This window comes from Tasmannia lanceolata, unplaced genomic scaffold (genome assembly GCF_043159265.1).
Source record: "Tasmannia lanceolata isolate RefF3 unplaced genomic scaffold, GAP_Taslan_0.1 ptg000037l, whole genome shotgun sequence".
Lineage (NCBI taxonomy): Eukaryota > Viridiplantae > Streptophyta > Magnoliopsida > Canellales > Winteraceae > Tasmannia > Tasmannia lanceolata.
Window position 1 is genome coordinate 4,160,143 of NW_027518714.1, and position 13,437 is coordinate 4,173,579.

At 39.0% G+C, this 13,437-nt stretch overlaps 1 long non-coding RNA gene across 1 annotated transcript in view; it reads right to left on the minus strand.

Moving 5' to 3' along the window:
• The window catches only part of LOC143862421 (uncharacterized), a 24,017-nt gene extending 13,224 nt beyond the window's left edge, over positions 1–10,793 (minus strand). The window contains exon 1 of the long non-coding RNA XR_013240295.1: positions 10,461–10,793. This is a non-coding gene — a long non-coding RNA (uncharacterized LOC143862421). The remainder of the gene's footprint in view (positions 1–10,460) is intronic.
• Positions 10,794–13,437: the final 2,644 nt, after the last annotated feature.

The window sequence follows — 13,437 nt, forward strand, 5'->3', positions numbered from 1 at the left end:
ATTAAATAAATGGCATAAGAGACCAGGTGTTTGCACTTGGGCGGATGAGGTGCTCTTTCGACCTTCCAAATTCGTAACCAAGCACGAACCCTCTTTTTATAATCTCTGGTTATCCGTTGCAACAGAGCATAGTATGGGATCCTTGGCCCACTTCCTTGGATGGCGACTCTTCTTTGTTTAAGGTACGCCTCGAATCTGGGCTAGTCCCCGAATCGAGAGGTATCTCACTTTTTATATCGCCACTCATGCTGTGAGAGGCACTTCTTTCGAGAGTTCCTTGGTAGAGCTCTCCATTCACATGGATGATCCAGTGAGACTTCGCGCGTGGGGGACGTCCCCCGCCGCCTCGCTCTCGGATCGGAGTCCACACTTATGCATAAAATGGTTTGAATTGTTATGTATTCAAGTATTTGTATTTTATATAAAAAAATGCAAGATATTATGAAAATATATTAATATCTAAAAAAAATTGAAAAACACCTCAAAACGCCTGGGCGCTGGGAGGTCAATCAGCCGCCCAGCGCTTTTTAAAACATTGCCTTCAACGGATCCAGGTCCAACATCCCACGGCCTTTCACAGCCTCCAGCAACCTCCACAATTTTCCTCTGCTCCAGATCCAGCTTCACGGCCTTCATGGCTTCAGATCCGGCCTCGACGGCTCCCAATCCAGCCTCCATGGCTCCAGATCCTGCCTCCACATGCTCCGGATCTGGCCTCCACGGTTCCCAATTCGGCCTCTACGGCTCATCTTTTGCCAACAATGGGAGAGACGGGAAATAGAGGGTGAGACTCAAAAAAACAGCAATAGGGAGAGACGAGAGGGCGAGATTCCAAAAATAGAGAGAGAGAGAGAGAAAGAGAGAGATGGGAGAGAGGGGGGATGAGTGAGAGAGAGGAAGAGAGATAGAGGGAGACAAACGAGAGAGAGAGAGAGAGAGAGAAGACCGCCTCCCTCCCTAGGGAGGGAGCTTTTTTCGCCTTTTTTTTCCTTTCCGAGAACTATTTGCAATAGACAAGATTAAAGCTACTCATTTTCAATCTACACAAAGTTACATCAGCCGTTGTTTCTCATATTGAAGAGAAGGAGAAGACGTAATGTGAAAAAGGAAAGGGAGCTTGAGAAAAGAAAAACAAAAAAAAAAGGGAAAGAGAATAAAGGAAATAGGAATTGAGAGATCTGTTTGGATCTTTATCTTAGGAGGATATGGAAACTTCCATATCCTCCTAAGAAGCACATTCAATACCCCGTGCCGTGCCATGCATGGGCCATGAAGAGATGCATGGGCCACAAAGAAAAGGCAATGGCAAACGATTAATAAAAAGATTTATTTGCCAACAGAAAATTACATATTGTAAGATATACACAGAAATTTAAGGTGGATACTTTAAAACTCGTGTATCGAATTTAAGTAGAAGGCATGAAGGTGGCTGCTTTCATCCTCACAACTGTTCTTAGTGCATGTGGAGATGTTCCGTGGGAATTGGAGTGCTCATCCACACATTTTACTTGCAATCTACTTAATCATGTCAATTCTGAAGGTCAATTAACTATGATTTGTGGACACGGCACGAGTGTCGCGTGTTGACATGGACACGGAGTGTCGAACACGGCGAACTCCCAAAATTTAGAAACGGAGACACGCCTAAAATAGAAAGTACATAAAATCATGATTTGTGGACATGGATTCGTGTGCCGAGTTTCGACACGGATATGAGGTATCTAACATGGCAACTCCTAAAAATCTAGAAATAGTGTCACACTCATACACATACATACATGTAAAGCTACTGACACTTATAGCAGTGCACTTAAAAGTGTCTAAAGAGTGTCGACAAATGTAGACACAGGTGTTGTGTCGGACATGAACACGACATGTTCGTCGGCAATAAATTCAAAGTGTCGGCCAAATCATAGTCAATTAAGAAGTTGGGGATCATAAAAGAAAAACTTGAAGTTTTTTTTTTTTTTTTAAATGTTCAAAAAGGAAAAACAAAAACTTGAACAAACAATTAGAAAAACTAAAGAAATATTTAGTTACTAATTGAATCAGAACTATATCATTTAGATAACATGTAGCTATAGTAATGGTATCTTACCTGGAGACAAGAAGAAAACCAATATATGCTTGATGCAAAATAATAGCATTTGAAGCCCTTACGAGTAGTGATGAATAGTACCTATTTGAGAAAGAATATGGATGGATATATGCCTGAAAGTAGAGAGAATGGAGGAAAATTGTGAATCTCCCGAAGGATTTCTTACATTTCTGCACGACACAAACATGGCTCATAATCCAATTAACAAACTTGGCACCAAAAAACGATGCCATCTACAAGAGAAATGCTTCCTCAAGAAACCAAGCAAGCTTCGGTGTAGAGATAGAAATGACATCTTCACAGCAGAATACATCAAAGAGCAGAAACAAAAAATATAACTTCATCCAAAACCCATAGCAATTGGACTCCAGGCCATCTACCAGAGAAATGCTTCCTCAAGAAACCAAGCAAGCTTCAGTGTAGAGATAGAAATGACATCTTCACGACAAAATACATCAAAGGAAAGAAGAGCAGAAACAAAAAATATAACTTCATCCAAAACCCATAGCAATTGGACTCCAAACATTCCCAAACAGAAAAACCTCCAACGAACCCATCATAAGAGAAGGGACAACTCCAATCACATAAATGAAATTTTGAAAAATAGAAAAAGTGAAATATATATCAGAATACAGCCAAAAGAAAAAACTTAAATAAATGGGACATCAATAATGAAACTAACAGTTTGACTTCTTATCGCCTTGATTTTTTGTTTTCCTCGTGGTATTTTCTTCCCTTGTCTCAGTCGCTTTTGTACTTTGACCATCTCGGTCCTCTCTCTTAATGAATCTTTCAACCATTCAAAAAATAATAATGAAACTAACAAAAATAAATAAAGCTCAAAACAAAGCTTCCTAAAAAATCCAATAATGAATAAAAATCAAGGTTTACTTCCAGTAAGGAAACAACTTTGGTCTCAATAAGAAGAAGAAACTGAATTTGAAACCAGACCCACAAAGTAAACGTCATTTCTCAAGTCTTGATTAAGATTAGTCTGGAGGTTTTCAATGACTTTTAATGATTTTTCAGACCTCGTTAAGGTTTCAAGAAATTTCACGCTTTTGGTACAACTAACTGCTTTTAATGAAAAATTGCTTTTAATGAATGTTATTAATGCTCCCCATTTCCTGTCGGAGGCAATATGGAAAAAATAAAGTAAATAACCAAAAATAAAACTTAGCTAAGGCAAGTGATGCAAACCCGGTGATTCAAAGGTTGTTATGGAGAACTTTTAAGTGCTAAATGTATCGATCCTCAATATAAAAATAGCAGGACCGGTCCCAATTCTATATGAGTGTTCAGATATTCAGTCAATGTGAGTTAGGGGATTAGCCTTAGTTTAACTGCTGTGAATATTTCACCAAAGGTCTAAGAATCTGCCCAAATATGCATCACCAAAAATGCACACACCAAAAGAAACAATAAATATAACTATGACAGCAAGAAGTAACGGATCTGAATACAATCTGAAAATAAAACAAATAAAGGAACTAGGGCCCAACTAAACACCTATAAGGCTCAAGCGATCTCATAGATAAAATAGTAGGTGCAAGAGGGTGTGGCTAGGAGAGTAATGGTAAGGCAAACAAGGACAAGAAGCAGATTGGCTAACAGAGATGATCTTCGGAAGAACCTTTTTGAGGCGTTCAGCTAGAACCTTTGACAGGACCTTATACAAGCAACCAACCAAGCTAATCGGACGATAGTCAACTATGTTTGAAGCTCCTTTTACCTTTGGGATTAAAGCTATGAAAGTGGCTCCCGTACCTCTATCGAGGATCAATCCTTCAGGTAACTCCTTAAAGAATCTTTCCAAGTCTTGTTTGACATACCCCAACAAGACTGGAAAAAGGCAAGACAAAATCCATCCGGTCCCGATGATTTGTCCCTCCCCAATGAAGATATTCCCCTTTCTATCTCCTCTTCAGAAAAAGGTTTCTCTAGATTTCTATGCCCCCCTCCTCTAGTCGGCTAAATTCCACCCCCTCTGGAAACGGGCAACAAATCCTTTTAGAAGAGTAAAGATGTTTGTAGAATTCTATGATTTCCTTCATAACAACCTCATTGCCATCTGTTGTTTCCCCATTTATTTGCAAGTCTCAATCCGGTTTCCTTGCCTCCTCATGCTGGCAATGCCATGAAAGTATGCAGTGTTTTTATCCTTTAGCCATTTCACCCTAGATTTTTTTTTTAAAAAGTTGACATAGATTTTCACTGATGCTATGAAAGGTACATTGGGGACCAGAGGTCCATTCTAGCTATACATAGTAGCAATTAGACATGGCCAGAAGCATACTTATGGACCATGAAGAAAACAAGTAGTCAAAATGTTGTTAAATTCAGATTTTCGTCGATCAACATCTTGCCCTCTTTAACTCCCTGATGCAAATAGTGGGCTAAATAAGTGCCAAATAAGTGGCCAAATTAGGATTTATTTACATGTTTTTAGTTTTCCATGTTATTTAGTTTATAGGATTTTATTTCTATGTTTTTAGTTTTAGGGATTTTATTTTCTATGGAATTTTACTTTCTTCAGAACTTTTCACCATCAACCACTTTCAGCATCAATCAATTTACTGCTATTCGTAAAGAACTATACCTCCCACATAACAACAAGCTCCCAGGTAAAATTCACACTAAGCGAAAGATTGTGGTCTCTCTAGCCATTGTGGGATTCCATCAATTAGCCATCGGAACCCTTGTTACTCATCAACTGGATACTAAAGACTAAAGTCTCTCAAGCCATCGTGTGCACTTTCCAAACCAATCTAGAAAAACGACGTAGTTCATCAGCTACGAACAGGAATCCCACCTGAGATATCAGCTTCTTAACCTCAAAATTTCTGGCAGGAGCAGAAAGCTACCCCTCACCATTAAAACCTGCCCTCTACTATCCTCCATATCTAGCCACTTAATACATCAAGAAAACAGCAACCGAATTACTGTTTACCCAACAACCCAAAAAAATCCAGGAAACTCAATATCCTCCAAACCTAGGGCATTTAACGGTAGTCGGTAGACTTCCATCGCCACCCTATCCTTCCAATACAAACCTAACTTCTACAATCTTACACTACATTAAACAAACAAACGGAGCTTTTCACACAGGGACTGATATAGTTGAAGATGCAAAACGAAGTCCCTAGCCCAAAAAAACTATTTACATGAACGTACGACCTTAGAAGCAGGAACCTCCTCTCGGGGTGCCGCTCCCACCTCGGAACCTCGATTCCGCGCTCCTTAGGAAGGAGCTTCCAGGGAGCGCGACCTTAGAGAGACAGGAACTGCTCTAATGACGCTCACAGCTTGCTTCTATTACTCTATAAGTCCCACGATCACCAACTTCCTTATATCAAACTCCTCCAACTCTGCAAAGTAATTCGTTGGAGAAAGCACAAAGGCTTGTGCATCTTCAGAAGGCACGAGGAACGAGTGCACACAAATGAAGATGGTGAAGATGGTTAGAAATTAGCTTTTAGATGTACTTAAATTTTGAAAGATACATATGAAAATGGTTAGAAACTATTATTTTTTTATGTGCTTGAATTTTGAAAGATATATAAAGAAAATATTACATACACGCTCCCATGGCGCTCCCAAACTTAGACTTTTCTAGAACCCACGCTTCCCCGCCCCCGCTCCCGCCCCCGCCCCCGCTTCGTGCTTCTAAGCATACGACTTTAATTTCTGGGATCAAAGGACCCACCTTTGGCCTGATCCTGACTTCGGCCTTTGTCCTCTTCCTTGCTCTTTTCCTTTGGTGATTGTTCCTCAAATCCTACCCCAAAAGCGTCACCTATTACCAGCAATTAATCTATTTCTCCCAAACTAGTCGTCTTAACCTTTTCCTTCTCCCTTTGCTCTAACTCCCATCGCACTTTCCTTTCCCTTCGCTCCTCTTCTAGAGCCTTCTGAAAGTGAGGGAGCTTATAGACTGGGGCACAAAAAATTTTAACATCTCTTGACCCTGTAAGACGGAAAAAACTCTTCAATGTTCTTTCTAGCATCATTTTTTAATTCTTTCCATTCTTATTTTAGGATTTACATCTCTCTCTTTTTTTGTGTCGAAGGACCTTCGTAGTTCCTTTCCTCTTTGATCTTGGATGATTTTTACCTATCCTCAATTGGCTCTGCCCATCCTACTTTCCTTTTCCCTTTACGGTCCTCTCCACTACCTTGTCCTGCTGGGGATCCATCGGATGACTTACCGAGATTTTCCATACCCCTATGAATTGCTAAGGAGAATTGTTTGTTTTTTTTCTCTTTCACTTGCTTTGCTAAGCGACACAGTAGCTTACTTTTAAAGAGAGAAAGACCTCCTTAAATGGCCCAAATCGACGATGGTTTACATATATGATTGCTTCTCTCGGCTTTGATGTCTTCTCCCAAAAAGGAAACTTCTCCTTTACGGCAGCTCTTCAGCTTCCTAGGTGAAGAGATGTTTATCCTCAACTTATGATACCTACCCGCTTTGGCCCAAATGTGATTCCCAATGACCCTTTTGTAGCAGTCTTTTGGTTGTCTTGAGCCCAGCACAATTTCTTACAATATTGAGTCCTTTCTTTTACCTTTAAGATATCTGATGGCCTCTCTATTAGCACCCCTTAATCCAAAAGTTACTACTCTCTTACTGTCCTTATAATGATGCTTACCTTCCTTTCTATTAGTTACTATCCTCTGACTATCCTTATAATGAGATTTACCTTCCTTTCTATTAGAATTCGGCCTGAGAACCCCTGAAGCCAGCAAATTGATCAATGGCCTATTTTCTTACTTTGACACAAAAGCCAAGCCTAACGGCTCTTTTCCCCCCCAAATCATTTTTCCGGAAAAGCTTTTCTTTGGGTATCTAGGATTAATTTTTCCTTTGGCAAGGGCTTTCCTATACTGTGCTCGCCTTTCTCCTCTCGGAGAGCCATTGAAATACCTTCTTTGCATATATATCCTTGATGGTGGTTTACATTACCTTCTTCATCTACCACTTTTAAGGTTATCCGGAAGTTTCTTGATCCTATCTTAAGGCTAATAAAAGGAATCAGGCATTTCCAATCCGAGGATAATACTTTTGCAGATGCATAAGACATAAAATGATCATGATTACCCGTCACTGGACCTCAATCATTGCCCAAAGAGTTTCCCCAAGGTCTCTATTGTTGAAGATGTCCATGCATGAAGCGGTCTAATCCATTTGGCTTTTATCTCAGAGTTGAGCGTAGGATTCCAAGGCTGCAACGAGATGAAGAATTCTCCAAGGGTGTCATTTCCTCTGCCTAGAATGCTTTTTGCTTGATGTTCTGATTCAAGCTTAAAGAGAAATAATGATGGGCCAATATGAGAAGGTTTTGCTAACTGGGGTATATCCCAGAGGCTTCTTGCCCTTGACCATGCTTCCTCCAAACTCCCTGCATTGTTTCTCATGGACCACACCAAAGATCTTTTGAGTGCCAATATACGTTCTTCAACTTACTTTTGTGGGATTCAGACCATCGGTAGGCCACGGCAGCTGTCAATCTCCTGGTTTGAATCAGCCAATACTCCTTCGGGGCTCGTCCCTCTAGTTCCTTCCTTGCGCTTCACCAGACACTTCCGACAAAGATTGCGATTCCCAAAAATTTTATACCCACATCCTGGGCATTTCCAATCTGACTGGTGAGAAAAATTATGCCAACTGCTCCTCTCCTCCCATGTACCAAGGCTTCTTCTAATGCCTTCATGGGAGCTTCGTAAGAAAGAATCTCTCACCACCTTACTTCCCGACGCTAGATACTGGCTCCTTGTGTAAGCGGGTAGCAAATCTATAGAATTTTTGGATGCCGACTTGACTACCAAGCCAAGTCTCTGGGCTTCTCTGAGGAAAAATCCCATCCCAAACACGATTTCACCCTAGAATTTTGTCTCCAAGAAATCTCTTCATGAAACAACATTTGGTTATACTCTTCTTTCAATCTGCAAGCTTCCTCTACGTCCTTTGCCAAAGCTAGCTCTCTTTCCTCTTTACTTTATACTTCCTTAATTTTGGAGGTTATCCATCTTTTCCTTTCAAGGGTTATTCTATGTCTTAAGAGCAATCGTTGATAATAAAAAACATACCTTGTTATGTATAATTTTTTATTGAAAGAACCTCTCCGGTGTGAGTCTCTAAATAGGGTGTGAACATTAGGCCATTAGTTGTTGTTAGAAAACCCCTTCCATGGAGATGAAGACTCTTCTAGTGTGTCTTTGTTTTCCAGGGCCAAAACAAATCCAGAAAGCTTTCAAAGTCCATCTTCCAGGCATTACCTCCTCTTGATTTTCTTCACAACCTTTCATTATGAAAATCTTCAGAATCCATTCATTATTTTTCGCAGCTCAAACGTCAAACAAACAACATTGCACCACTCTTTTAGCATTGAAGGCAATTTTTCTTTAAAATTCTTCTAGAGCCCAGCTCACTTACTTTTCTCCTTGAAGGTGTAAACACGTGTTTTTTAAACACAAATCAAGCAAAAGCACAAAATGCCTTGGATTTTCTATGTAATTACAACTCATACCCCTCTCACTTTAAGTATACAAAAACCGAAAAAACGATCGAATTTACGGAAACATGCCATTCAGCCCTTAAAAACGAGATTTTCGACCCAAACTCATCTTCTCCCCAAAAATGGAAAACCAGCCACAATCTTTCCCATTTCTCCACCCAAAATCTGCCATGAACAGCCAAATCAACAGAAAAATTCAAAAAACAAGCCCTAGATTCTCATTTTCACAAAAAAATCCGATTTTCCCTCTTCAAAAACCTTTCCCAAATGCCGAAATCTCTTTCAAATACCTAATTTCTACCCAAACCTTCCATCACCCTATCAAATATCTTTCAATCAAGCTCGTTTTCACTCCCATTTCTTCCAAAGCCCAATCAAATCAGATTTCAAAAAAAGCCCTAATTGAACCCAAAATGGTATTTTCCCCCTCTTTTCCCTATAAATACCTAACTTTACAACCCTCTAAACCACAAAAAAAACATAAGGCAAAGCCTGACGCAAAATTAGCATCAGATACTTCTTTGTAAGATCCATTTGTGGCATGTTTACCTACGGTATATTTGAATATAGACTATACTTTGCACGCTGATTATTGCGAATTTGTTTGCAAGATTAGAAAAACTCATTTCATCTAGTTTATTGAACTACAGTAACTAGATCCTGTTCATTTTGTTGAGCAGCCCATAGTCCATAGGAGGAGCTAAATCTTTCCTAATCTCTTCATTTTTTTAATATTGTTGCATCTGCTACTAATCAATCTGTTTTCAAAGCTACAGTTCTATCATTTGTTTGTGCAATTGATTTTTTTTTTTTTCAATATTTGAAAATCAGCTTCGTCTGACTCATTTTGTCACTCATCTGTTATCACACAATATTTTCCCCTATTAAAGATATTCAGTCTGCACTAGTCACAAACTGTTGTCTTGATCTCCATTGTGCATGTTAAAAGAAATCTATTTGTCGCTGCACATCGACGTTGCAACTCGCTGGTCAAGCTAAACTCGCCACAACAGGTTGTTACTTCAAATCGTGGAACTTTCACCAAGTGGCCCAAATTTTAAGCCTTGAATAACACTTCAACTAAGGTAAGATTGAATCTAATTGGAATTCCGCCTTCAGATTTCAATCCAAAACTCAAAGACCCCTACTTAACTAAATTCAAGTTTGAAATTTCAAACTCTCCCTTGTTAACAAATTCAAATCTTCAGGATTTCAAAAGCTCAAAACTTCACTAAGTTCAAAAATTCAAAAGTTTAAAACCTCTTCAAATTCAAATACCCAAAATTGCAAACTTTAGTAGTTTTCAGAAGGCATAGAAGGCAATAATTTACCTTTCTTACATAAAAATAAATTAGCTATGACACAGAGAGAATTGCATCAGTGCAAGATAGATTGGGCAACTTGATGAAACTCTACAATCAAATTCAATACCTGTTGTTGTATCTTCTAGATGTGTACAAAAGAGTTGCAATGATGTAGTGAATAATATCAAATGCAAATCTACTTCTGTTTAACTCAAAATAAAGATTGCACAAAAAAACTTTGAATTAATGAAAGCATAACAGTATTTGGAGCAATGATGTAGTGTAGCATTTTACTTTACCAACCAATGCATTTAACCCAGAACTCAACTAGGGGCCATGCTCCACACATACCTGCAGCCTTCTCTATGCTAAGAATCACAGCGTTCCTACCCGTTAGCACTTGTCTACTATAAAGATATGTCAAGCTTTTTACAAAATGGCATCAATTAGCAGATGGTATTTTATTTTATTTTTACTGTAATTATTTACATGCCCTAGATACTAAAATTCATATCATGAAACTAAGAATGTGCGACTCACCAACGTAAATTTGTGGGAAACCGGCTCAAAATATTCATAGAATCCTGAAAAGCGATTGATGCCGGTGAGGACTCCGGTAGTCAAGCACCCACCCCTTAACCGTCTTTCTGCTTCAATGGAACAGGGTACGAGAGAGAGGAGAAAAAGGACCTAGGGAGAGATTTTTTGTGGGGGTTTAATTGTGTTAAAGAGAGGGGGTGAGGAAGAGTTAAGAGGCGAGGGGAAGAGAAAAATGATTAAGCGTTAAGGGGCGAGATGGGATGTGAACGAACAAAACGTAACAATGTTACAGTCCAGTGTAAACGTCCAGAGACAGACTAAAAAGAATTTTGATTTTCCTGTTCGTCCGTTTAGAAGATAATTACCTTGACTCTTGAGATCTAAAAAAATAAGGGAAAAATACATATACCCCGCCCGTCAACTTTGACAGTTCCAGCAAAAACCCTGACTTTTTCAAGTCATCAACGCCCTTAATTTTCAATAATGCTTGCGACTTCAGGGGGTTGACGGGAACTTAATTTTCAATAATGCTTGCTACTTGACGGGGTTGACGGGAACGAAGAAATTATCAAGGGTATCTTTGATGAATTTTGAACTATACTCAGGGATGGATAAGGGGGGAGGGGGGCGATTGCGCCCCTAAAATTTTGGATTTTTTCGAAACCATTAAGTTTTTTGCAGTTTTTCCTAAAGTTGCCCCCTTGAAATTTAATTTTCTAATTTTAAATTCGGGATTTTTAGCAATTTTTCGTAGAGTTACCCTTGAAATTTGGGATTTTTTCCTAGTGGTTAACTTGGGTTAGCATTTTCTTCTTGTGAAATCCCTATATTTTAGTCAGCGAGAAATTTTCTCATTTACAGTTCTTAGATTAAAGTCTCTCTATACAGTATTTTAGACTTTTAGTAAAGTCTCTCTCTCTCTCTCTCTGATTAAATTGGATAAGGGGCTAAGGGAATGTCACCTGCTTACCTAAGAAAATATGAGATTTTATATGTTGTGTGCATGAAAAGTAATTTTCAAAAAGTATGGTGGGCCCACTTCATAGGATGTTCCAAACTGTTCATTTGTTGAGCCACGATATAAATACGCTACACCCTCCATATTATCTCTGTAGGATGATCTTAATCCTCCGATCTAAAATGGGATTGCTCATTAGAAACCTCTATAGATCAGAGGGTTAGGACCATCTTATGAAGATGATTTAGGCATTGCAACTTATTTACATTTTGGCCCAACAAAATGAACATTTGGGATCATCATATGAAGTGGGCCCATAGTTTTCTTTTAAAATACTAGACTTCATTAGGGAATTATTGGGATTTTCAAACTAGAAAGCAATACTTTTTCCCGGGGGCCTGGAATTTATTAAATCACTACCTAAAATAGTGGGCCCCACTAAATTAAAATGTAAGGTGTAAATTGTGGGCTTTACTGTATGCATGATTTAGGAGGAGATGGTGGGTCCCATCTATCAAAACACGAAGTGTAAAATGGTGGGCCCCAACATGCTATAACCATTCTCTGCCCTCCAGACCAAATTCCTGGCTCCGCCCTGCTATACGGTGAAAAGTGGGGTGTCGTTGATGACTTTGAAGGTTATTGTTGAAAATGTCAAAAAGTTAAAAGGGTGTTTCTGTATTTTTTCCCCAAAAAAATAAAACTAGCGTTACTTTCTTTTGTTAAAATTTTGAAGGTGACAAAATTACCCGCATCTCTCCTGTAACAACCAATGCCAATGCCCACGCTCTCCACTCGTTCAACGTAACGTGACCCTGGATGGGTTCAGCAATTGGAGCAGTCAGGGGAAGTGATATATTCGACCCCTTTTCTTCCTTGGCCCACCCTCTAGTGTATTTATGACTACTTTTTACACTAAAAGCGGGTGGTCCATGAAAGAAAGGGGGGCTAATATATCATTTTCCTTGTATAGATTTTTGAACAAGTTAAACCCATTGTATTTATAAAAAAATACCTACTCTATACACTATTGTATTTATATAAAAAAATACCTACCCTATACACCGACATCTTATAATATCTATTTCAAGAAAAAAATCACTTGGGCCCACTTTGTTCAAAGATTGTTGGACCCAATGTCCAAAAAATCATCTCCATAGGGTGATCCTAACTCTTATGATATGTAAAGAATTATGTCTGGTGTCTTATGTCAACGGGTTGAAGGGTTAGGATCGTCCAACACATTTAGGCCAAAAAAATGAATGATTTAGATTTAGAACAACGTACCCGGACACCCTATATTCTTATGATTTTATGTACATGCATATACCCCAATAGGATTCAAAATTGGGAAACGATGTATTCGCCCCTTTTCTTCCCCAGGCCACCCCCTTGTAGTGTAAAAAAGTAGTTGTAAACATGGTTTTAAATCGGATTTCGGTCGGGACCGAAACAAGATGGGTACGAAACGGAAATTTCCGAAATTACAAAATTTGGGTTGAAATTTCGGCGAAATAAATGCTTAATTTTGATTATTTTATTACTTTACCAAATTTCGACCGAAATTACCAAAATTTTGGCTGAAAAAACCGGTATATTTGTGGGCCAGTACCCAATTTCGACCAAAATTTTGTGATTTCGGCCGAAATTTCTGTTTCTGGAAACACCGAAATTTCGGCCGAAATTGAAATTTAAAACCTTGGTTGTAAATACACTGGAGGGGGTGGTGCGGAGAAGAAAAGGGGGTGAATATGTCTCTTCCTTTCAAAAATTTTCTGTTCCCATCGATCCCGAGAGTCACATTCTGACTAGTAGTGCTATAAGATTTTGAGCGGTAGGCCATGAAAGACAAGCTCCATCAAATGGGAGGACCATATCATCCCATTATACAGCTGTAATAACGTAGAATGTTAAAATTGCTTTTTTCTTCCAAGAATAAACCTTTGACCAGAAGGAGATTTGACTATCTATATATTCCGATCTCTGTATAGTTCGTTTAGTTAGCTTAAGAGAAGCAGA